General features: G+C 38.5%; 1 long non-coding RNA gene across 1 annotated transcript; it reads right to left on the bottom strand.

The window, feature by feature from the left end:
- Window positions 1-41: 41 nt before the first annotated feature.
- LOC308186926 lies at window positions 42-23,972 on the bottom strand. The gene is made up of 2 exons (XR_013944388.1): window positions 13,762-23,972; window positions 42-11,457 (listed from the first exon to the last, which is right to left on the bottom strand). It is a non-coding gene; the product is annotated as an uncharacterized lncRNA (long non-coding RNA).
- Between the last annotated feature and the right edge of the window lie 14 nt (window positions 23,973-23,986).

The raw sequence follows: 23,986 nt of genomic DNA, 5'->3' as shown, positions 1-23,986 counted from the left end.
AAATACAAGGAAAATAAGGGAAAGTCAAGATACACAGAAAGGAAGGTCAGTGACTGATAAATCTTTAATATAAAAATTGTACAAGAGTTCTGATACAAATTACAAGAGGTATTTGGACAAAGGATGAGTAAAACTCCATTTATATCCCCAAAACCTATGCATTTTATGCAAAAGACATACTGTAGGACAGTAACAGTACAGAAAATACAAGAAAAGAAGTGTCAAATTAAAAACAGGACTTTAATTCCCTCAGACTACTAATGGAAAAAAAACTTGTTTAGAGTACATACAGTATTTATGAAGCTACCAATGTCACGATTATTAGATCAACATGATGCACTTTTTCATATCCCCTTGTACAGCTATATTCCATAGTGCATGCTTTGGTTCTGCAGGCAGGACAGCAGAGCATTCATGTTTTGCTCACATTGAGAACAAACAGTGAAATGAAAAGCCTCATCTATCCCGAATGGCTACAGACCTTTGCAAAAGTGTCCATCGGGCCCCGACTCCTGTTTCCCTGTGCCCAGGGTAGTACCTCAGCGACATGCCTTGACAAAGCTCGCCAGAACAAGCTTAGCTTGGCGAGACAGCGGTGAGCTCGCCACCCTCCTTCCGCATCCCCGCTGTCGCTGGCATGGCACTGCGAGCAGCAGGAGCTTGCTGTACCGCTACGCTGTGGGAACCCTCCCATACCCACCGAGAAAGGGTTTCCAGGCTTTTTGTCTCTGTGACTGAACCCACTGCAAGCCCACGATGGGCCCCCAAATGCATGAGGGTTCAAATCCAGTTTATCTCAGCTTGCATCTCCGCATAAGCCCCGCAGTCAGAGCCTGATCTCTGCAGGTCACCCAAACTGAAACATGGCAGACGGCTCCGTGGGAAATTGCCATGTTGCTTGGCCCGTGTGACCTTCTCAGCCGATGCTGCTAAAACAACAGCTGTGCCAGTGAGCAAGAGCCTTCAGCAAAGCAAGGAAACTCCAAACCCTTTTGACCATGGGTGCAAGCCCCTACAATGAGATACTCAGAGGTACAAACAGGTTACAGTGACCTGCTTGCTGGTAAGGAGAAGTGTGGAGCTTCAGCCAGGGTAAATTTTGAATGTGTTCAGAGTTCAGGTCAGCTTGTTTGCGCACCTGTTTCACATACACCACACTGGGACACGGAGCCCTTCTTATAGACTGGAGGAGAGGCGGGAGGCATGAACTGAGAACACAAATGCTGCCCATGAAGAAACAGCCATATTACGGAAAGTAGCTCCATATGACATAGGAACCAAAGTTTGCACAAGAAAAAGCAACGTGCTGAATTTCATATTTATAAATAGCTAAATGAGACACACACACACAACAGTGGCCATTTTATTCATCTTGTCACTTTACAAACGGTGACCATTTTCACAGATGGAATGCATAAGACTTTCCAAAATGGAGAACATCAGGAGGATGTGTTACTTTTCTGAGAGAATTTTTATGAGAGATTCTCTTGGAAGGAGAAGAAAATGCGTGGGGACATGCGAAGAAAATGCAAAAACTAAGACAACAACTGAAGATTGTACAAGGGTTTGTAAAAAATAAAGACAATAAAAAAAATCCAAATGTAAAAAATATGGTCTGAAAAATAACAAACAACTCAGCCTTAATCTGTACAAGCTTAAGCACCCCTCTTTGCTCTGTAGGTCGTCAGGTGGACCAGGAAGAGCGGGGCTGGGATCCCAATTCCCATGGTTGCAGTGCCGTTTCACCGCCGAGGTGGGGGGATGCGCCCTGTCCCGCTGGCACAGCGTGGGGTCGGGGGGCCGCAGGGGGCTCAGGCGGCCTGCCAACACCCCTGGCTGCCAGCTGGGTAGGCGCTGCGCCCTGCTCCCCAGCTCGGATGCGGACACGCGCGCCTGCACCAGTGCCACCGCTCCCCCGGAGCCGCAGTTCACAGTCTCGTGCGTTCCGTAACAGGAGCGGACAGGTTGTGATTAACTATTGACGAGTTTGCCATCCTAACTGCACGTTATCCTCTGATCATTCCCAACCCTTTGTTTGACAATGGATGCCTTATAAAATCTTTATGCATCGCTTAGCTAGTCTTGCTCTCTCTTTCTTCTCTAGGAATATAATTGCCCTGGATGCTTTCCTCCATTTTCCTAAAATATTTTTTCTCCAAAGGTTTGAAGAGCGGCGTGAAGTCCGTAGAACAGCTGAACAAACCTCTCTACAGGTTAGACATTTGCTCAGTCAAGCTTCTTGTGTTATTAAGCGCTTGAGAGGAAATATACATACAGGTAAATGTGATGAAAATGATAAAATTTTTCCCGTTTATCATCTTCATTTTACTGTCATTATGTCTTCTCCCTCTCTCTCTGTCTGTATGGCTGTCACATACCCTCACAAGCACACACACACACACAAGAACAAGGACCCGAATGGTTTATTGGATCAGAAGTTCCTGATTTCCACAAACAGCCTCAGAAATGTTGCAGAAAGAAAGGCTGCTAGGCCTGCCCAGCTCATTGTTGCAGGTCAGCTAATCCAACTGCTCCTGCTTTGGTCCGTACCATGTGCTCATGGAATTGACAGGAGAGCAAAATTTGGGCTCAGCCTTTACACTTCTGACATACAAAAAACATTCCTTCCTGCCACCTGGCCACAGGAAATTGTCTGCTGGTTTCACCCTTTGCAGCTTCTGATGCATGTGGAAGGAAAAGGTGGGAAAAGATCAATGACCTTTGTCTGACTGGTAAAAGGCCCTATCTTATTTATAGTGGGCATCACCTCTGTTGCAGCAGATACCAAATAATTACCATACAGCACTGGAAACAGATTAAGCATCCAAAGCAAGCAAAAAGGAGCTGCTGTCCACTAATCTGATGAATAATCCAAAGATGTGAAAAATAATGAACCCCAGAAAGGCTGTATTTAGGTCTTCCAGTCTTGGGATTTATCTGAAAAATATCTTTGTCTTTTTACATATCGCATGGGCAATACCAGTTCAACCCATGATGAGTAGCACTCATTGGCACAAATGGGACCTTATGTTATGATCCCAGCACAGAAATCCTGCTGACCTGGCAAGGAAAGCATGTTTCTCTTACTTCTCTGGCTACTTGAATTTTCAATGACTATTCAGCAGTCAGTCAATCAGTTCTGATTAAACAATGTACTGTACAAAGGAGGGGGGATGGTTGATGCCAGGTACTCTGGCCTTTTGTGCACTTGTAACTTTTCAGAACATGGTGCTTGTGCCCAAGCTACCTCCCCTTTCAAGCTCTTCCTCTCCTGGCTGCCTCATCTGAAAGGCAATTCTGGAGTCTGTACTTTTGGCAGTGTTCTTGTTAATGAAGAGATAAATCAGAGCGGAGCAAATTCCTCCTCATATGAGGGCAGCAGATTGTGTCTCAGATACACCTCCCTAACAGTTTACAGAGGTTCATGCTGACCTCAGCAGGAGATGTTCCTATCACAGCAGAAAGAATATCTGGAATTGTCATTCACTGTTGGAATCTGAGGGGATGGTTTGCTCTGAAATTTGCCACAGGATGGGCTAAATCAGAAAAAGAAAAGATTACACGTCCTCTTTGCCGCCAAACCTGCACAGTCAGACCTGCAGCAAGTGTGCACATCTATTTCTAGCAGGCACAGTATGGCTTATGCCAATACAAAGCAATTAGTTGCTACATAAACAGACAAAAGTGCCATCACAGACAGCATTTCTCAGTTGACCTTTTGTTAAGAAGCCATCTTGTTACTGTCTGTCTGATAGCTCGATAGAGCAGCCAGTGGCAGCCTTGGGCTTCCCAAAGACAAATCGAAGTGCTCCAGATGGGACTTCCCTTCACTCACTGCAGATGTGTGTGTGCATGTGTGCGTGTGTGTGTGTCAAGGAACAGGGAGGGAAAGCCTGGTTCTTATACTCAATTTCCACTTCACAGGGGATAAACAGGCAATTACGCATCCTTTTATATTTGATGGCCAAGTGCTGAACTTGAAAGCACACTATTAGTTTGTGTCCCTTCAGGGCCAGTGCAATAAGTAGCCAGGAGAGCTGGGGCTAAGCATGAGAGGGTGTTGTCTGCTGTTAGTGTGACAGTCTTGTCAGCAGCATTCACATTACTGGAAGGTAATAAAGTGACAAGTAAGTTATTAGAAAGATATGAGGTGAAATTGAACTGAAGCTTCTTGCTGCTCAGCTCAGTTCTTTTTTTTTTTCTTTTCTTCTTTTTTTTTTTCCTGCTTTGTAATGGGCCACTATTTGTTACAAACCAAGCCTTGTCTTGAGATCTTATATAAAAAAAGAAATATTTATTCTTTGCAGGAAAGGTCACATGAATTTACAACACCACACTTTAAAGGAGAGGAATCGGAAAATAGTTTTATGACAACTACAGCTGCTATTTAAAAAAAAAAATACAGTGTCATCATAATGAACAATAATACTGGCAAAAGTCAGAGGACTCATCAAAAACATGTCCATTTTTTAACCCTTTTGTGGCCAAGAACTGTTTTCCTTTCAGTGCCAGTGCCACCAATGCTGTAACAGCAACAGTATTGGGATATACATGATCAATATCAAAATCAAAGCTGTCATTCAAGTTGCTATTCAAGATCATGGCTTGACTGGGGAAAACAAGCTACATATGGACTACTTAACTACAGACTCAAGATATCTTACTCATGTAAAAAAGTTGCTTCTTCCCTTTGTTGCCAGCCATTTTAAAGACAGTGATAATGCTGCTTGGCAAGAAGAGACAGAAACCATGAGACTAGAACAGACACGTACTTGGGCAAATGTGTGGGTGAAAGGTTCAGTCCATCGTGTCATGTTGCTCTGTTCATAAAGAAAAAATGGGTATGGAAAAGAGTTCCTTTTATGTCCGTACAGAAGGGGGAAAAAGCCCAACTCATCATGTGGCGACAGCAGGATATGCTGATGCTTATCTCAAAAAGTAGCACTAGAGTCACTGTTTTGTTGAGTTACTATAGCAGCAAAGTAGTGACATAAGTTTTTTTTTTAAAAAAAAAAAAAAGAAGGAACTGACATACACCAGCTGCCATCATGTGTCTGCCACTCACCTTCTCCTCGCAGAGAACTCCTGCTGCCTTCTTGCCCTTACTACAGACACCTTTGCTGCTTTTTTGAAATAAGAAAAGAACAATTCTGTTAATACAACCCAAAGAGAAAAGTGACAAAAACATTCCTGGGACAGAAGAAGTGCTAATATTTCTGTTCACATAACTGGCACGTAACATTTAGAGGAGCATGTGTGCACTTCTAGATAAAACACTTTCCCTCCCTTATTCCTTCCTCAGCCATCAATGATGCTGTGAAAATGTCCTGCAGAATTTGAGTAAAAATATATTTCTGAAAAGATGCCCTGTTTTCTGACAATCCTATCAAAAAGCAGGTCCAAACCGTGTAATTTGATTTTCAAATACCAAATTCATTGAAAGAGAATATCCTGGAACTAAAGCTTATTCTTGTAAGTGGTTCCTATCTTTGGAAAAGGTCAAACCCTGTATCATTATGTTTCTGGGTTTTCCAGATACTTACACAGCTCTTTGTCTTCTTAGGTAAATTACTACCCCATGTAGTTAGCTATGCTAGATCCTTAACTACGTTAACTGAGAAGAAGAAAAATCAGGGAAAACTCAAGTGTATGCCTCAAGTGTATGAAGTCTCACTTTCTATTAGCTGTATTGTACTGGATCTACAGAGGTGCTGACCTCCCCTGGCATCTGCTTTACTGTTCAGTACCTGTTGACTCTTCTTCCTAAACAGTTCCTGTTTTGTGGACAGAATAGAAAACACATAGGTGATGGGAAATTATAAACTTCTGGAATAGGCAGAGAAAGTACAATTTCATTTCCACAATGGAAGGAAGGAAGGAAGGAAGGACGGAAGAAAGGAAGGAAGGAAGGAAGGAAACACTTTCATTTCCACAACAGAAGGAAGGAAGGAAGGAAGGAAGGAAGGAAGGAAGGAAGGAAGGAAGGAAGGAAGGAAGGAAGGAAGGAAGGAAGGAAGGAAGGAAGGAAGGAAGGAAGGAAGGAAGGAAGGAAGGGGAAGGAAGGAAGGAAGGAAGGAAGGAAGGAAGGAAGGAAGGGGAAGGAAGGAAGGAAGGAAGGAGGGAAGGAAGGAAGGAAGGAAGGAAGGAAGGAAGGAAGGAAGGAAGGAAGGAAGGAAGGAAGGAAGGGAGGGAGGGAGGGAGGGAGGGAGGGAGGAAGAAAGGAAATATACTGAAGTTTACTCACAGCAAATATGGTGCACAATTTCTGCTGTGTGAGGTATCTGAGAAACACAAATTTTATGAGCTTAGTCATGAAAAGCCTTTGAGAGATCTTTCAGAGCATTGTGTAAGCCATTACAGGCTTTTAAATCTATACCTTCCACATTTTATCAAGTTCAATTGTGACTCAGTGACAGAGAGCTCATACTTCGTGTGCATTACTAAAGTGTCACCATGGAGCCAGTTGCAGTTTAAGAGGCAAAGTTAAAATCTCAGCTGTAACAAAATGTATCTGTTTAAGATACAGCTCAGAAAAAAATGGCTAAATACTGTAAGATGTGCAGAAATTTTTAAAATTTAAATTAGCTCCGTACGAACACTAAATAATTAGTCCTCACAGAAACACCCATATGGACTAAGATCATATTAGTATTAGCCATGTTTTAATGGAGTGAAACATAAACAGGTGAGTTATGTGATTTGCCAAAAACTAAGCAGTGAGATGAGGCCACCAGTGGTATTAATGCTCAGTTCCTGGTTCCAATTCATGTGCTTTGACTGTGCTGTTTTCCTTCCAATTTTTTTAGCACTGTTTTTCAAAAGATATGTAGTGATTAACTGGCATCGCATGCTTTCCTGAAAAAAAAAAAAAAAAAAAAGTGCTCTCCAAAAGAAAGAAAAATGCTTAAAGACCTCAAGAGAAGTAATTCTGTTTCTAGAGGAGATTCAGCATGCAGAGTTATTTTTTATAAGAGTGGACAAAGCCTGTTTGGTATTTACAGAAACATACAACTACTTTGAATGAACAAAACAGTAAAACACTGTGGAAAGAATGTCTGCAATAACTATAGGAACAAAACAACAAGGAACCAATTCCATGTAAAATGAAGAGCCTCTGTGTAACTCCCCTTCCTCAATTTCAGCCTAATTCTTGTAAAAGGGGTTAGACTGACAGTCTTGAAAACTGAGAGAATAGCCACAGGTTATGATGGCATAAGCAACAGCACACTTGTCTTGTCATCACACCATTATAATCATGCCCTGGGCTGGACAAATAAGAGGTTCAGTCTTTATGCTGATTACAGTATGCGTCTCTGCTGAGATCACCTAGAAATGCTAGCTGTTGTGTTAATTTTGTCAGTAAAACCAAAATTCTACCATCTGGCCTTTTTTAGCATTGTTCAGAAAATTTCAAGTAATACAAATTCTATCACAGGAACATTTCTGATAAATACAGATTCTCATAGAGATGCTTGGTAAATAGGAAGGAGGAAAATACCATTCAATTCAATGGAAGTTTGTGTGCCCTCCTAAAATCTAGACTGTTCTGACTTCAGTATCACTAGCACTGAAAAAGCACTTGATTCACCTATAAATAACAGTGAGCGATATTCTGTCCATCACAAAATTCTCTTACATGGAAATTGTATCTTCTTCAGGGTTTAAGCACAATCTGAATGAAATTTAGGATGCCATAAAAGTAGGATTGTGGAGTTTGTAACAGTTTTTGGAGGTTTGTCCCTGCTCCTTTGCTTTTTATGAAGTCCTGTTTCATTTTGTATAATAAACAGATTTTTCCTATGTAATTCATCTGCTGAATTTATCTACTGATGATGTTTAAGTTTTCGAACAAGTTTACCAAAACCATTTGACCTCTAACAGAAACAGAGTGAAATAAGAATGCAGAACAGTGATTCATTCAGTGAGGAATTTTTTATATACCTCAAATGTGTTTTTCATTAAAAACAATATTTATTTATACCATACATAGTTCAAAACAGTGATTTAGTTTTTTTTTTTTTTTCTCCTGTAGATATCATTCAATTTTTGTTGTATTGGTTTTAGACTTTATGTCTTGCTTTGTTCATAGTAGCTTGGGAGGAAGGATGGGAGTGCAGTACAGATAACACTACAAAGGTCCATGTGTTTGAGAAGAATCCACCTTTACTGTTCTAATTTCCCTCTGTCACTAACACACTGAGTTTGCACAACATAACACAAAGCAAAGCAGACCACTATACTCAATTTAACAAGGCAAAGTAGTAGAGACTTTGAGGAAAAATAAAAAAGATGAAAGAAAGACACTCAGTGAAACTGGTTAGCTTTTGCTATAAACTTTTTTTTTTTTTTTGTTAAACCAGAAGGTAAAATTTCCTTAAGTTTTCTGTGGGATCCACAAAAGTTTTTGGGGCTTCATCAGTGCACAGAATCACAAAATGATCAGAGGCTTGTAACCCACAGAACCATAGTGAGAATTCATTTAGAAAGATTTTTCTTTTCTACAGCTGGAAGTACTGATTTATTAGCTATTGATTCCTACTTTTGGAAACAAGAGTACTGAAATGCATAAAGAGTGAAAAAAGAGGAAATCCATATTAAGAGGTTCCTCTAGAAAGTGTAACAAGTGTAAGTACTCAAGTGGACATAAAGGTAAGAATAATCAAAATGCACAGCAAATCAAAACAGCTACAAGCTGCAGCAAAAGAAGCATTTCTGACTCTTGGTTAATAATATTCTGGGTCAGTAAATACAGAAAAGGAACACATTCTCAATGAACAAATATTTTATTGTATGCTGAAATATCCTTTTTTGTTGTTTATGCTTTTGTTTTTGTTTATTTTATATATATATATATTTTTTTTGTAAAGAAAAGAGTCTACAACTCTACACACCCTAATGGTTTTGGCTGTAGGCTGAACTTAAGTAAATACCACCACTCAGTCAGTATGTTGTGGTAACTCAGGCTGCCAGTGTGGTTTACCAGCTCAAGCAACATGTGTAAACACCGGAAACAAAAAGAGATTCAGAGGACAGCCTCTCGTTCTTTCTGTCTTTCTCAATTGATAGCTCCTCCTCCTGCTCCTGCCCATGGTATCTCTCTTGCATGCTCTATTCCTTGGACTTTAGTTCTTTTCTGACAAACCATGTGGGTGAAACACAAAACATTAACACACCTAGAGATCCTTTTTCTGGCCCCTAATTTATCCAAAGGGAAAGTTACCCAATAAAAAGTCCAGCATATGTTTTCAGAGCTAAGTGCTTCTGACATTAATTTCTTTTGATTGCTTCTATAAAACATGCCTTAATCATACTACAGCACTTTCCATTGCAAAAAAAAAAAAAAAAAAAAAAAGACAACTTTACAGAACAACATAGTCAACATTATTTCCCTGTTCCTTTTTTTTTTGTTTGTTTTTTTGTTTTTTGTTTTTTAACACCACAAAGGATCCAGGCCATAGTAAGAAGCACACAAAATTATATTCATCTTTGTTCTGTGACAAGTAGTATCAGCATTTATATCCCCAAATATTATGCATGTTCAACAAAAAAAGAGTTTCCACTGATTCACATGACACAATTCTGTTTTTTCTTTCACGTAATGTATTATATAAGGAATGAGGATGCTCTATTGTTTCTAGTACTAGTTGGCACTTGAAAAAAGCACCAAGAATTCTGTATTTCACTTTACCCCTTTTCCTTCCCCAGTAATTTTTACTGTAGTCCAAAAACTACAATTGTGGTTATGGTGAATAAGTAACTACATTTTCTTTTTTTTTTTCTTTTTTTTTCTTTTTTTTTTTTAAAATGTGTGCAAAGTTGGCACTTTTGTATTAACACTAAACACTAATACTCTTTGTTTGGCATTCATGCCCTCATACTGACCAGACCACTTTTATCTAAGTGTATTTTTTTAAAGACACTTACTGAAAATATGGCAATAGTTTAAGAAAAAAAAAAGCATGGATATTATTACACATCCCCTTGTAGTGTACGAAAAAGTGCATGACTGGATTTATGTAATAGTACAAGACAAAAGAACTGTATCAGATCAGGTACTGTAAAGCATGCCAGCACCTCTGTATTACTTATATCTAGCAGGTAGTTAAAACAAGACCGTGGTTCTTTTAAAAATGTGCATTAAAGCTAACATAAATGAGTAGAACTAGCCAGCAAACTATTTTTCCTGCTTATCTAACAGCTGAATGTAACTGTAAAAATTAAGCAAAAAAATAAGAGTTAAACCACCATCAATACAATTGTTTTACATCATAGGCCTGTCAAGGCTCAATATATATATACAAGTGTAACAGCCATGCGTAGTAGAACGTTATCCCCAATGCTTAGAAGACACAAAGACAACTAAGTAGATTTTTTTTCTTTTTTTTCCTTTGCTTTTTTTTTTTTTTTCAGGTGAAGGTCATGGGTAGAACAAATTGTCTCTTTGGAGATGACCACGAACATTCTAACAGAACTAGGGACAATTGCAGGTTTTCTCTGTGTTATTTTTTTTTGCTTTTGTTTGCTTTTTTCTTGAAGGATATTTCACCCCAGTTTAAAGATCCCCCTTTTTTATTTCTATCCCCCCCCCAAAAGGAAAAAAAAATAAACCAACAATCAATAAAGGGAAAAAAAGCACCTGGTGTTTCTTTCTTTTGTTAGAAAAGAAAAGAAAAAGATTATATATATATGTATATTTATATATATATATATATATATATCAAGGGAGGCTGTATATGGCAGTTCAAATGTGGTGGGCCTTCTCTGAGAGCTGGCATTATGCCGTGTCCATCCTTGAACTAATCTACTGAAGTGAAGGGAATGTTTTTATGCAGGTTGGGATTCTGACTGTGCCGGTTTCGGCTACGGACAGAGGAGAACATCATGTTGCACCCAGGGACTTTGCATTTGTGCATCTCTCGCAAGTGCACTGTTTTATAGTGCACTCTGAGGGTTCCCTTGTTGCTGTACATTTTGTGGCAAATGTTACACATTATCCCACCGTTGCTCACCGAAACACTGTTGAACATGAGGGATCCTGGGACATCGGTGCCCATACCTACAGCTAAGGCAGGGGCATCTGCTTTGTGGGCAGACTCCCCGCTGTCACTTGCCCCATCGACGTCATCCAGGAGAATGCCCTCATCACTTCCTGCATCAGATTCTCTTGAGGAATGGATACTGCTGCTGGACTGGATGCTGGAGGTGGTGCTCAGGTCTAGGACCATATAGTCTTCCGACATGACCCTGCCGTACCCATTCATATGGGAATCCTCAGTACCAGCAGGTGAGGAGGTGTCTTCCCTTATGTCAAGCCCCATCTGATGCTGAGCGCCATATATCTTCACCAAAAATTCATCGCGGAGGTCCTTACTAAGAGAAGGCTGTGAGGAGTCCAGGCCCATGTCATCCAGTTCTTTGGTCAACAGTTTTCGGTGCAGGTTTATATTAGCACTGTGTCTGGGAAAGGAAGAGGGAAGGGAAGAAAGGAAAAATGTACAGTATTTTTGATTAAACACACAGTTACCAAGCACCAAACCCAAATTCTTATTTAGCAATAACTTATACAAATATCCCCTATTCGCGTTTCTTGGAAAATTCAGTCTTGTTAAAAATGAATAATTTGCAACATAAAAACAAAACAAATAAAGCAAAATAAACCCCCATATCATTTTTCTTTTCAGCTACTGCTCCTCAACATTAGTCCCCAGCAGCAGCTATAGCCCTTTTATTTGATATTTGCAAAATAATAAGTTGGACTAACAGAAAATGCAAAGTGCTGTTCTTGATCCCGGAATCCCTGCTGGCCTTTCTAAAAGCCTCATTTCAGGAGTAAATAGTATTAATACTTAGAATATGTGTGTGTTTGTATCTGTATCTATCTTTATATCCATACCTATAACCAAATACTTATATATTTATACATACATACATATAAATATATAATATGCATACATACGTATTCACATAACTGTGTAAGTGAAATATAGGAGAAGAAAAAAATAAAGGTAACCAAATGATACATAGTCAGAGGTCCTGATTCTGATAATTTAATTCTGGTATAAAGGAACTCAGAATCGGGCCAAATCAAGATGGAGAAGACTTGAAAGGTTTAGGAGACAAGTCTCTGAAATCCACATGTAAGTTTCTGAAAATCTTAGCCAAAGTCACTGGTTCCATCCTTCTGGGAGGACACTGCCAATCCTCACTGTACTCTTCCCAGGACTGTGTCTGATGTAGTGCTGAATGACCCAGTAAAATAACTACTAATGGCAATCAGAATTTTGCCCCAAATCAATCAAAACACTTAACCATGGGCTTTGGCTTAGGTATGTGTTGAAGTCACTGTGAGTGCTCAAGAGACACTGGAAAAGCTGTCACTGACGTCAGTGGTCTTTGGACCAGATCCCAAGAGCTGCAAGTTAAAATATTCTTAAGTGTTTTACAGGATCAGGGCCTTTGTTCTCAAGAAGTAAATCTCTATATTTGCAAACAAACATAAGCCTTTGGGTTAGTAACTGTGTAAACCAGCTTATTATTATAAATGCTGCATTCTACTCTCCACTTTTGAGATTGGCTTTATTTATCTGTTGCAGTAGAACCTCACTGATTTGCAGTAGCATCAGGAAACCCTCTTTGAAAAACTGCATTTTCTCAATTAACAATGCAACCAACAAACATAGACATCAAAGACCTCTGACTGCAGAACATGCTCTTTTTGTTGAAGTGCTTAATGATGAGAAATCAGTACAAAGTTTTCAATATTAGAAAACTTCAGTGTTCAATATTCAGAATGTACACCGTTGCGGAGGAAACAACAAATATTTATTTAGCTTCTTTTGGAGGGTGACTGGATTTTCAAGTCAGTAACAAAAGAATTAGCGAAGTTCTACTGCGGAACATTCTTTGCAAGCTAAGGACCCAAACCCGCAATTTACAACATGCAGACTCACCAGTCTGTCTGCCCATTATAAATTGCAGATCAGAGCCCAAATGTAGGAGGGAAAAGAAAAGGGGAGGGGGGGGGGGAAGGGAGAGAAAGAGAGAAAGAGAGAGTTTTAACATAGGAATATTTTAATTTGCAAAAAAGCACTAGGTATAAAACTGGCATGGGAAAACATAACAATGATCAAATATTTTACAGACATTCAGATCCTATGGTAACAAAATAAAATAAAAAAAAAGAGAAGGGAAACAATAGCTATTAGCAATATTTCCTTTTTTAAGCTTTTGTTTTAAGAAACCCTTTGAAACATACCTCTCAACCAGCTGAAGTCCAAAACACAGTACAGCAATACAATGCAGATAAACACGGAAAATGCAAATGTAGGAAGATTAAATTGATGTGGAGTCGATGTCTCTAATTTTATGTCACTTATTTTATGATTAAACTATCTGTTACTCATAATTTATGGTAATAAATGAAGATAACAACAATAGAAGTGATCCAACCCACTCACCTGCAAGTGCAGGTAACTGTTCTCTGACATAAAACTGATGCTGAACTGCAGTTTAATTCAATCATACCTGCTCAAGATGCAATTATTCCAGTAAGGGAGGTCTATAATGGAGAATTTCTCTCCTAATGTGAGACAGTTGAGAGGTATGGGCAAGGGCAGAAAAAAAGTGGAGAGCATTCCTTGTTTGTTTTCCCACATGGGAAACACTCCTTTCACACAAGCAAATATAGCACCACTGTTTTTTTGAGGCGCAGAAGTGTAATTATGCATATCCCCACACTGCACTTAGGAAGGCTGAGCTTACCTTGTGATAAGATCAGCTTTCTAATCTTTTGCTAAATTGAGATCACAAAAGAGAGAGAGAGAAGAGAGGAAAAAAAGAGAAAGAAAGAGGAGAGAGAGAGAGAAAGAACAAATTCACATTCCAATCCAGACATATCTGGTTTAAAAAAAAAAAAAAGTCAAAAGAAAATAATATTTGAAACTAATAAATTACAGACTTTAAAAAAGTCTTGACTGTGAAACTCTTTTTGTCAGCTGTAATCTCACATATGCTGTTGTCCTGATGGATACTGTCTCAACCACACAACATGAAAAACATAAAGCAAATTAATCAAAGCATATTCACATCATCCCCATCATCATTCACAAATGAGCTCTGAACAGATGCATGCAGAGGGCAGACACATGAATGACAAGCAGTAGTCCTGACAGTCCCTCGCCTTCCTGGTGTCAGATGGCATAAAGTCCCAGGTAAAGTTCCTAAGTGCTGTACAGGAAATGCTTACTGTGAAGGCCTGTCCACACATGACCATAAAAGCACATTTGTGCTTATCATCATAATGCTAACTGCAAACTACTCATAAAGTGCTCGTGGGTTTACTTCTTACAATTCCTCCCACCTCTGGAAATTTGCTACGCTGCAGAAACTGGTCAGTGTAGCTGTTACTGCTGTTTCTCACACATTTGCTCTCACTGTTTCTTTGGTTTGTTGCTGGGAAAAACAGCAGCCAGCCATGCAGTGAAAATAACTTCAACATTCACTGAATGAAGAGATAAGAATAAATCATCTTAAAGAGGGGCCACTGAGCCCCAGATGGACAGAGACCATTCTGAGAAAGACCAGCGTAAGGATGCAAACCCTGCTGATACTCTGATATGGAGAGATGCCTCTCTTATTCAATTCTCACTTACAGCAGTGGCAATCAGTAATCTAATTAAAGTATGTACCAGCCCATAATATCTGTCAGGCAAACGATGTGCAGAAATGTGTGGACAAGTTCTGGCACTCTGCTCAGTAGTGTCCCTTTTCCGCTGTCAGCAGTACTGTTGGATTCTCCTAATATAATTACATTGACTTTTATTCAATTAAGTGCCATTCCTAGCCTTAAAAAAAAAGCTACTTTATCAATTGATTCAGGTGTAATGCAATAATAAAGATGAACTCATGGCAGTGCATTAGCTCTGCTGTTCATAACTTCTGAACATAGGTTCATTCATAGCAGTCGATTTCCATTATGCAACCACAGTTCAAAAGAATTGATTCTTTTACATTTATTTCTTAATCTATTTCAATGTGTTTAATACTGTCCCTAAATATCATATGCAAAAACATTCAGTTAGGTGTGAGAGGAATGTATTGTGAGAAAAAAATCATATATTTGGACGCTGAAGGTTTGAAATCTTATGACAAAGCCAATGTCACAGAGGCTAAAACTTTGACAGAATTAACAATAGTGCGTGCTAAAACTACTAGCTGCACACATTTCCAGTACCTGAACGATTGCTGGGATAAGAGGGAAGGAAAAGTATATTTTCATAGATACACAAATCTAAAATGCCTGACCTTGCATCCCTTTCTGACCATTGCACAACTAAATGTAACATTGCAGTCTGGGACACAGACTGAAGACCCCATATAGCATGCTGCTTGAAAAGTGCCCTGAATAAAGAATGCTTTTTTTCAGGGTTGGCTGCAGCATTCCCAAGGTTTCCTTGGGAAACAAAGACCAAGGAGAGTCCTGTGCAGGAGCATGCTGATGTGTGCATGGACAGCTACGAATAATGTCTTCATCAGAAAAAAAGAATTAAGAAAGAAGATATAGGCAGATTAGAAAGACCACTGACCAAGAAAGTCAAAAAAAGATGTTCTGGAAAAAGGCAAGCACTTGCGATTGCCAAATGGAATAGGGTTGTTTACAGATAAAAACGAAGCGTAATTTGCGATGAAGAATATGAATATGAAGAATATTCAAATGGAAAGGCAGAAGAGTATGTGGCAGACACTTGGTATTCTGACCAAGTAGCTGCAAACAGCAATCAGAGAGGCACAAGAAGAAAAAAGTAGCATTAAAAATAATTGGCCAAGCCCATACCATCTTTCATCTTGATAATTGTAACTACTTCTTTGCGTCCCTCATCCAATGCTGATCTTCCTTGCTATTTTTTTCCTTGGAAAGCAGCACTCACTCAGCCATCTTAAATTGCTCCAAGGTTCTTTTCTCCGTACCATACTGAAGTATTTCATTCTAGCCCTTTGCAAATCTTTCCCCTCTACTTAATCACACCCAGATACTAACAAGTCCTCCAGCAGCCCTCAGCCAATGCTAGCCTTGTCATTTGTTCCTCTGCTCCTCCCCACAGCACCTGCAGTTTCTCTCTTCAGCTGTTCTGTTCCCTGATGTGATCTACAATGCCACTACCCCTTCCTCCCCAGAGTACTGTTCCCAGGTACACATAAACAATGTTCCCTGTGTAAGCTGAGGCTCAGTTTGGTCACAGTGATTTGTGCCAGTGCATGATCCCTGTCATTAAACAAGTCAGAAAATCACAAAGCAAGATACATCGAAAACAGGTAAGCTTGAGCTTCCCATGACTCCATTATTCCTCATCCCTGAGATAGCTAATTTAAGGCTATCTCTGGTGTCCTTTATACTGCAGTTACTGCTGTATCAGTACAGAAAAAAAGGTTGAAGAACCTAAATGAATGGCAGTAGTGTACATATATACACAAAACATAAAATATTTGACCCCCCTAAAATTCTTTGAATGACTCTGGACTTCTTAGACTACTTATTTGTGCACCAGCTAACAAATTAAGAGATTTGATCCTGGCAATAGAAATGTTACAAAAAAGAACTGGTGAATGCATTCTTCAAGACAGAATTATGAGGTCAAAAGAGCTGAACTAAAGGTAGATCTCACTCAGCTCCAGTTTACAGATCTATCCCATGCTAGGCAACAAGGAATAGTGACGAGGGTTAGTTCTGATAATTTGAAATAATATGTGTGCCAAAGACGATTCAAACATCTCTTCAGCTCCGTAATACGTCTTGCACCCTTAAAAACAAGGAGAATGTTTTTCCAGGCTGTTTTGAAATGCAGCCTGTTGTGGCAAGGAAGCTTTAGCAAGTTCTTGGTTATTTTAGGAAGCCCAGAATGCCTGATTTTTCATATAATTAACATTCTTCTTCTAAGTTATTATTAATGATTTAGACATACTCTGGACAAAAGTACGTGGAAAGTCATCACAGGAGAGAATTCAGCCTTCTAAATACAGTGATCTTAAGAATGCATCAGTACTGCTGAAAAGATGCTAACGATATTGATGAAATCTGTGGTTGTGGCCAACTCACAAGGGAATCCCACTTCCCAGTTCACCACTGTCTTTCCAGACAGCTGTTTCAGTAGCAGCACAATGCAGAGTGCTACAGTGACTACACCAGCTCTCTGACTGTGGTCATGATCCCACTGGTGGTAGTATTTTCTTTCTCTTCTGAGTTCATGGAAGTATTCTTCCATAAGTAGAATTCACTGTTGGTTCCTCCCCACATATTATTAGCAAGCTTCTCTTGTGAGAGTCGCACTGTGCATCAACAGAAGAAAGGGGATTGTAACTTTGGGAAATATGGTCAGTTAAACATCCATGCCACTTAAACAGCTCATAAATCCAGCCTGGGTTCTCTTCAGCACTTTCTTTCCATTGACAAGTGTCAACGAATACGATTTTGTTAATTTCCTATCCATATGTTGGAAAGAAAAATGTAATAGCTTGTTTATTTTAGTTTATTTTTCTTCAGTCCATCCTTTTATCTCTTTTTGAAGTGAGTGAGGAGAAATTTATCATAGAGTAAAAATTGTACTGGCATAGAAATTGGCATGATTTCTATGCATGACTGGAGGCCAACTTTGTATGCACCCATGGCTGCAGTCCTATCTGCAACAGGACAAAACTCATGGCTAATGAGCAAAGCAGAGTCGGGAAATTTGGATACGGAGTTTTCTGTTTGTTTAAAATCAGGTATCATGCAGATCACAAAATAAGCTGCATGAAAAATTGGCTTGAATGTTTTGCTTACAGTTTGGTGTGGTGCAGGTTGTTGAAAATGAAACATAAAGCTTTTTTTTTTTTTTTAAGAAAGAGAAATATATTATTATGCTTAAATATTAAGTGGATGAGAGAAAAAGAAAATGAGAATGATTCAGCAACATAATTGCTAGGGAAGTCAGTTAGGGACTACAGAAACCCATTTTCCCATTCCTAATGCAGTCAGACAGAAAGGCCAAACCAACCGACATTTCAGCTAAATGTCTTAGCGATTGGCCCCTTGTTCCTCCTTGGCGACAAAGTTCCCTCATGAAAATCTCACTCAGGTATCAAAGTCCACTGTACTGTTCAACAGAATTCTGGAATGAATGATTTCAGCATTTTCTGTTGTGTCCCTTACAGCCTTTCTTCTTATCTTCCTAAATACAAGAATTATCCCAATCTCCTACACTTCAGATGTTTTAAAAATGTGTTTTCAAGCTAACAAATGTTTTGACCAAGTAATGTCACTATCACCCAACCCTATCATTCTAATACCATAAAGAAATCATGGCCAGGAACTTATAGCAAGGGGAACATCTGTCGTTGGGCAGCTTTGCTTTAAATTGCAATAATTGATCCCAGCACTAAGTAATACAATAAAATTATAGATGGAGATGTAATGCATTAAAATTAAACAAAAAATATTCCTATTCTTTTCAGGTAGTAGTTGGTATCTTTTTAAGAAGAAAGAATATTTGTTTATGAAAGCTGAAACCACACAATTTTCAGCAGATTTAAGATTCTACTACAAAATGCAATGCCAGGATACATGTCCAATGTCCAATTATGTAGAGATCGGCAAACCTCTTATTAAAGCTGAATATGGAGGTAACTGCCCAGGTTGTACAGGTTCCATACAAACTATCCTCCTGCCATAATAAAACTAAGTGCTGTCAGACATGTTTAAAATATCATAAACAACAAAACTCATTATTCCTCCTAGGAGACTTTTTCCACACCTAAGTTTAGCTCAATAGAATTTTTCCCAGTATTCAGCCCACATTTTTGCCTATAATGAAATGTAAACCAAAGTTCTCTTTGTTTCTCTTCACCTCAAAGGCTCAAAATTAAGATTTACAATTTCATTTAAAATTTTTGTACAATTTTAAACCTTCACATGGCAAAGTATTGTGGTCTTACCTCAATTTCATGTTCCTTTACTGCTTATCTAAGCCTGAAACTCACAAAAAGGCTCAGAATATATGAACATAACAGAAACCACATGCAGAATTTTATGCTTTCTCAGAATCTCTTCAGACTGAAAGTGCTGAGTTTCATGCAGCTAAAATCAAAGAACTAGAAAGTAAGACTGGCTAAATATAACAGTGTGCATATTTATGAGAATAGATATGGCCTTAATTCTGGCATTTCTTCAAGATTGAAGCAGCAATCATTTTCCCCATTTACTCAAAAAAATCAACAATGAAACAGTTCTTGGAATTTAATTACTCATGGAAACTGTTAAAGAAATCATTTTCTCGGTTACTGTCCTAATTTTGCCCCTTTCAGAGTAGTCTTTGATACAGCTTTTTTCTTTTTCTTTCTTTTTCTTTCTTTCTTTCTTTCTTTCTTTTTCTTTCTTTCTTTCTTTCTTTCTTTCTTTCTTTCTTTCTTTCTTTCTTTCTTTCTTTCTTTCTTTCTTTCTTTCTTTCTGTCTCTCTCTCTCTCTCTCTTTCTCTCTTTCTCTCTCTCTCTCTCTTTCTTTCTTTCTTGGTTTTTAATCTAAAAAATGAGAAAATAAATAAATCTAAGCAAAGATAAAAAAAAGGTTGAAACCATGATCTGACCTAAATTATGGAATTCACATTTATCTGAACAGGGCCAAGGTTTTCACCTGTGCATTAGCACTTCCATGTACTTGATCTTGTTTAATTTGCCTCTAAGTGCAAGAGGGAAAGTAAAGATAGGGGCTAGACTTTAGAACAACGAGCAAAGACAAAATGCTATGCCACCCATTGAAACCATGGCATTTTTACACGAGTAGTTTGGGTAATAACATCAGTTCTAGAGGCTTTAAATTGCATAGAATCTGAAAAATATTAACCTTTCATAGGAAGAAAATCCAAAAGGTAAAATACAGTTCAGCACCTATTAAAAAAAGTAAAAAAAAAAAATTGCTTATTAAATGCAGGAAATAAAGGACAAGCAAGTTCTTGCAAATTAAAGATGTGGAGCCCAGTCATTTCAATCCCTTTCAATATGAAACAAATCACTCACACTGGTCACGAAGACAGCTCCCTCTACACTCAAATTATTCACTTGAAGATAAGCTCCCATCAAACTCTTTAGGGGTTTAACTAATTTACTGCACAGATACGGCACGTCTGTTGTAATAACAGGTAGGATGTATTGGGGTCGACCATTTATCAGAATTAGACTTCTTTTTTCAATTCGCAGTGAATTATGCTGCCTACACTGCTCCTCTTTCTCTGAGCTTCCCATCCCCTTACGGCCCCTAATGTGGCAGGCAAACAAAATTGACAGTCTCATCTTGTCAACAAGGGGTGATTCTCCTGAGAAGCCATTTAACTTTGCAGAGGAAGCAATGTATTAATGTGCCTGTCCCAGGAATGTTAATCATCTTCAAGCTCCCTCTAACTTTGACATGAACGAAATCACCAAATTTGTTTACTAAATGAATCGTAATATGCTAATAAGAGAGCATGACATATATGGTAAAGCCAAACAGATGGTTTGTTTACTCCACTTTGCAACTTTATAAATGTTGTTACTCTGAAGATGTTAGTGAGAATTATTGGTTTGTTGGCAGTGGCAAACATGCCTTTTGCATACTTAATCCAGAGTTAGAGTCAGAAAACAATTTGTCATCGCCGTGGAATGCATAAAAATTATTAACATCGAGATGGCATTTGGGGAGGCAGGATAGCCTACTATGTAAGCAGATATTCAGGTTAAACATAGAACTGATAGCTGATGGCAATGTTTTCTACCATATCATTTTAAAGGTAAAATCTGTCCGGTTCAGGAATCTTGAAAGGCCCAATAATTCAGTACATACCTGTTGAGGTGTTTAGTGAGACGGTCCTTACGGTGTAAACAGAATTACACTTTCACAACAGCTGTGTGTGCTCAGAAGCATCGAGGTCATGTCGCACTCTTAATATATTACTATTGTTGCCCATTAAAGATCAAAAGATATTACAAACAAAAAGCACAACTACTGGTGTTCTTGCCAAAGTTACAAAGAAATGATCAAAATTGTGTTGCAACACTTCAACCTCTCAATTTACTAGCTGCCTGAAAGCAAAACAGACTAATTACAAAATAACTAGCACTCTTGTATAATATCTGGACTGGCTGACAAAGTTTAGAATAAAAAGATTTATCTGATGGAATATTTCCTAAGTGAACTGACTAAATGTAGCAATGTTACATGCAGGAGAAGGTCATCACACGTGGCACACGGTCTTTCAATGGAAATTACAGGTGCTCAGCAACTCTGACAATCAGTCCGACTGCTATAAGCTGTTTCTACAATCTATGTATGCTCTGTGTTGAAGTTTATCCCTATGCATGCAAATCGTAGAAGGTCCTGCATAGCAGACATGCATTAGATGCTCATCTCCTGTGTGGTGAGGTGTTTTGCTGGTCCTTTACACAGCGTGTATTTAACCTAAGAAGTACTGAGGCAACATTCAGTTACAATTGCATGAATTAATATTTCTTTTAGAACTTAAACCATCCAAATATGATATGATCTAAATTTTATAATCAGAAGTGTTTAGCTTTCATTTTATTTTACTCTAATAAGAGCCATGCAAAATGTGATAATTTCACAAGTTTTTTCTGCAATCAGTCCCTTCAGTTCAGCATCCCACTCATGAATTTTACTGAGTTTCAAGTTTCGGTAAGTGCAAAAATCTAAAGATAAAATTAGTCAGAAGAGCTAGCTTCCTCTAACTCTGCTCTGAAAACAACTATTTTCTCCCAAATATTGGTGCATAACAAAGCATTATTGCATGGTTTGCTTAGAAAATTCATAAACTTTTTAGTAGTTTTATCATAAGTCCAAGTTCATAACAAACCCTAAGATTTAGGGATAGATTTGTCTGATTTCAGGTTCCAATGCAAATATGCAAACCATTTCTTTTGGTGACAATGCAAGGGCAATTCTAATTCCCACTGCTTTGTTTCTCTAAAAATGTTGGTTTTATATATATAATACCAGAGGAACTATAAAACCAAATTTGATGTGGCACTTCAACAGGGTTGCTCTATTAGTAATTTTACATTGCTAAATAAGTATCCCTTTCAGGTCAACTGATAGCTGATTATCCTATAACCTCCCCTCACTGACGCCCCAACTCCTCAGTAATTTCAATCCTCTGAGATTCTTCCATACATACTGTTGTCAGCAGTTATTAAATTCTCAACTTTTTACCCATCCACAGGAGACTGTGCAAAGATATCTAAGGGAAGTATGAGTTCAGCTTGCTGTCCAAGGATTATTTTGGAAGAAACATTAGCGGCTGTCCCAGCCTGGCGCTTATATCTCATTTGAAACATCTACTCATTCCTGACCAACAAAGAAAATTTCAATAAAGTACTTTTACTGGTTTAACAGCAGTGAGCTCCTGGGATTGTCAAAGTGCTCAGTCTTTTCCAAGGAGAGAAGGAATCAGCAGCTCAAATATAATTAACCTTCCATTCTCAATGCAAACTGCCACGCACAGGAGCTCTGCAGTCTATTAGTGAAGTTATAACGGCCAACAGGCAGAGGCAAAATTGGTCAAAAAGTTGGCTGCTGCTGTCATATTTTTAGAATTATGATTAATGACACTAATAATGTGGATGATTACTGATATGTGTATCTCCTGCAGTTTATCATATTGCACTGGCTGCCTACGTCCACAATAAACATGATGCTATCATTTACCTCTTTATTGAAGGCAATCCTTCTCTTGAAGGAGCACATTCTAATTACTTTGTAATGTTTTATGTCTTAAACATTTTGCAGCTCTGGACCTTGCCAACTGCTTCATGTCTACCATTGATTAATTACAGAATGTTTAATCAAAATTTAGAACCTAATGCAGTCATTTATGAGTGTGCTGCAGTGCCAAGGTAGTTAGGCTGCCATCCCAAGCTTGGAGAGTGCTGGGTTCAAAATTAAATCCCTGAAATGTGGAAGATGCCAAAGATTTTACCTTGGGTGATTTGAGTTTAAAATCTCACTTCTGTTGATGAATGACAGGCACCCACCCCAAAATGAGAGGTCTGTCTTGTGCATGTGTGTGTGCTTGTATATTCCTATTACATTTTTCTTCTTCTTTAAATGTCTTCATTTTTCCTTTCATGCCATTGTTGCTGCAGTTGCTTCTCAGCTCCTTTACAAGCTCTCCCTGCTGCTAGAGGTCTTGCAAACACCAGTCAAGACAGTATAGTTTTGAAGTGGTTAAACAAGTGAAAAATAATTTGCAGGGACAAATACATAAGTTTTTTTTTAATGTGGATTTTTATGGTACTGTCATACAACCATTCACCGTTGAAGTTAAGTGTTTTTTTAATACCATTACTGAACTGCTGAAATGGATGCTAATATAGCTTGGAGTGCTAATGTCAAATCCTGGTAATAAAAAAGACAGACTGCTGAATGAAATAATTTCAAGTAAAAAATAGAACAAAAGCGCTCTCACTCTCGCTCTCCACTTTTATTGAATTGGGACTGACTGAGCCAATTGCTTTAGAAGTCTGTAAAACACAATTACTAGTGAGCTGACTGACCCAGCAGTGCCCCTTCTGTGACAGAACAGACTAAAAAGGCTGCAGAATTAGTGCTGCTCCTCTATCTGGCTATCAGACCTGAGAGACTTCCAAGGCAGGATCTGTTATCTTTCCTGCCAGGACCTGCCTCTGTCCATCATCAAATCTTGATTCTCGGTCTTGCATAATGTATCATCTGCATGCATCTCCGTCTGTAAACAAGGGCTCATTTACCTTTTCTGAGTGGCAATCTAAGTTCTCTTTCTATACGTTGTATTTTTAGATCTTTATCTACCAACATAGCTATATATAGATCTCTCTTTCAGTACACACATACACAGACACACATGTATACATATATATGTTCAAGCTATTTTTATTTCCACATTTTTTGTTGTAAACACAAAAGTACAATGTAAGATTTATGGCAGCAAAA

The sequence above is a fragment of the Anser brachyrhynchus genome, assembly GCF_964034855.1.
Source record: "Anser brachyrhynchus genome assembly, contig: SCAFFOLD_620, whole genome shotgun sequence".
Classification (NCBI taxonomy): Eukaryota; Metazoa; Chordata; class Aves; order Anseriformes; family Anatidae; genus Anser; species Anser brachyrhynchus.
This window is presented reverse-complemented; position numbering and strand designations above follow the sequence as displayed.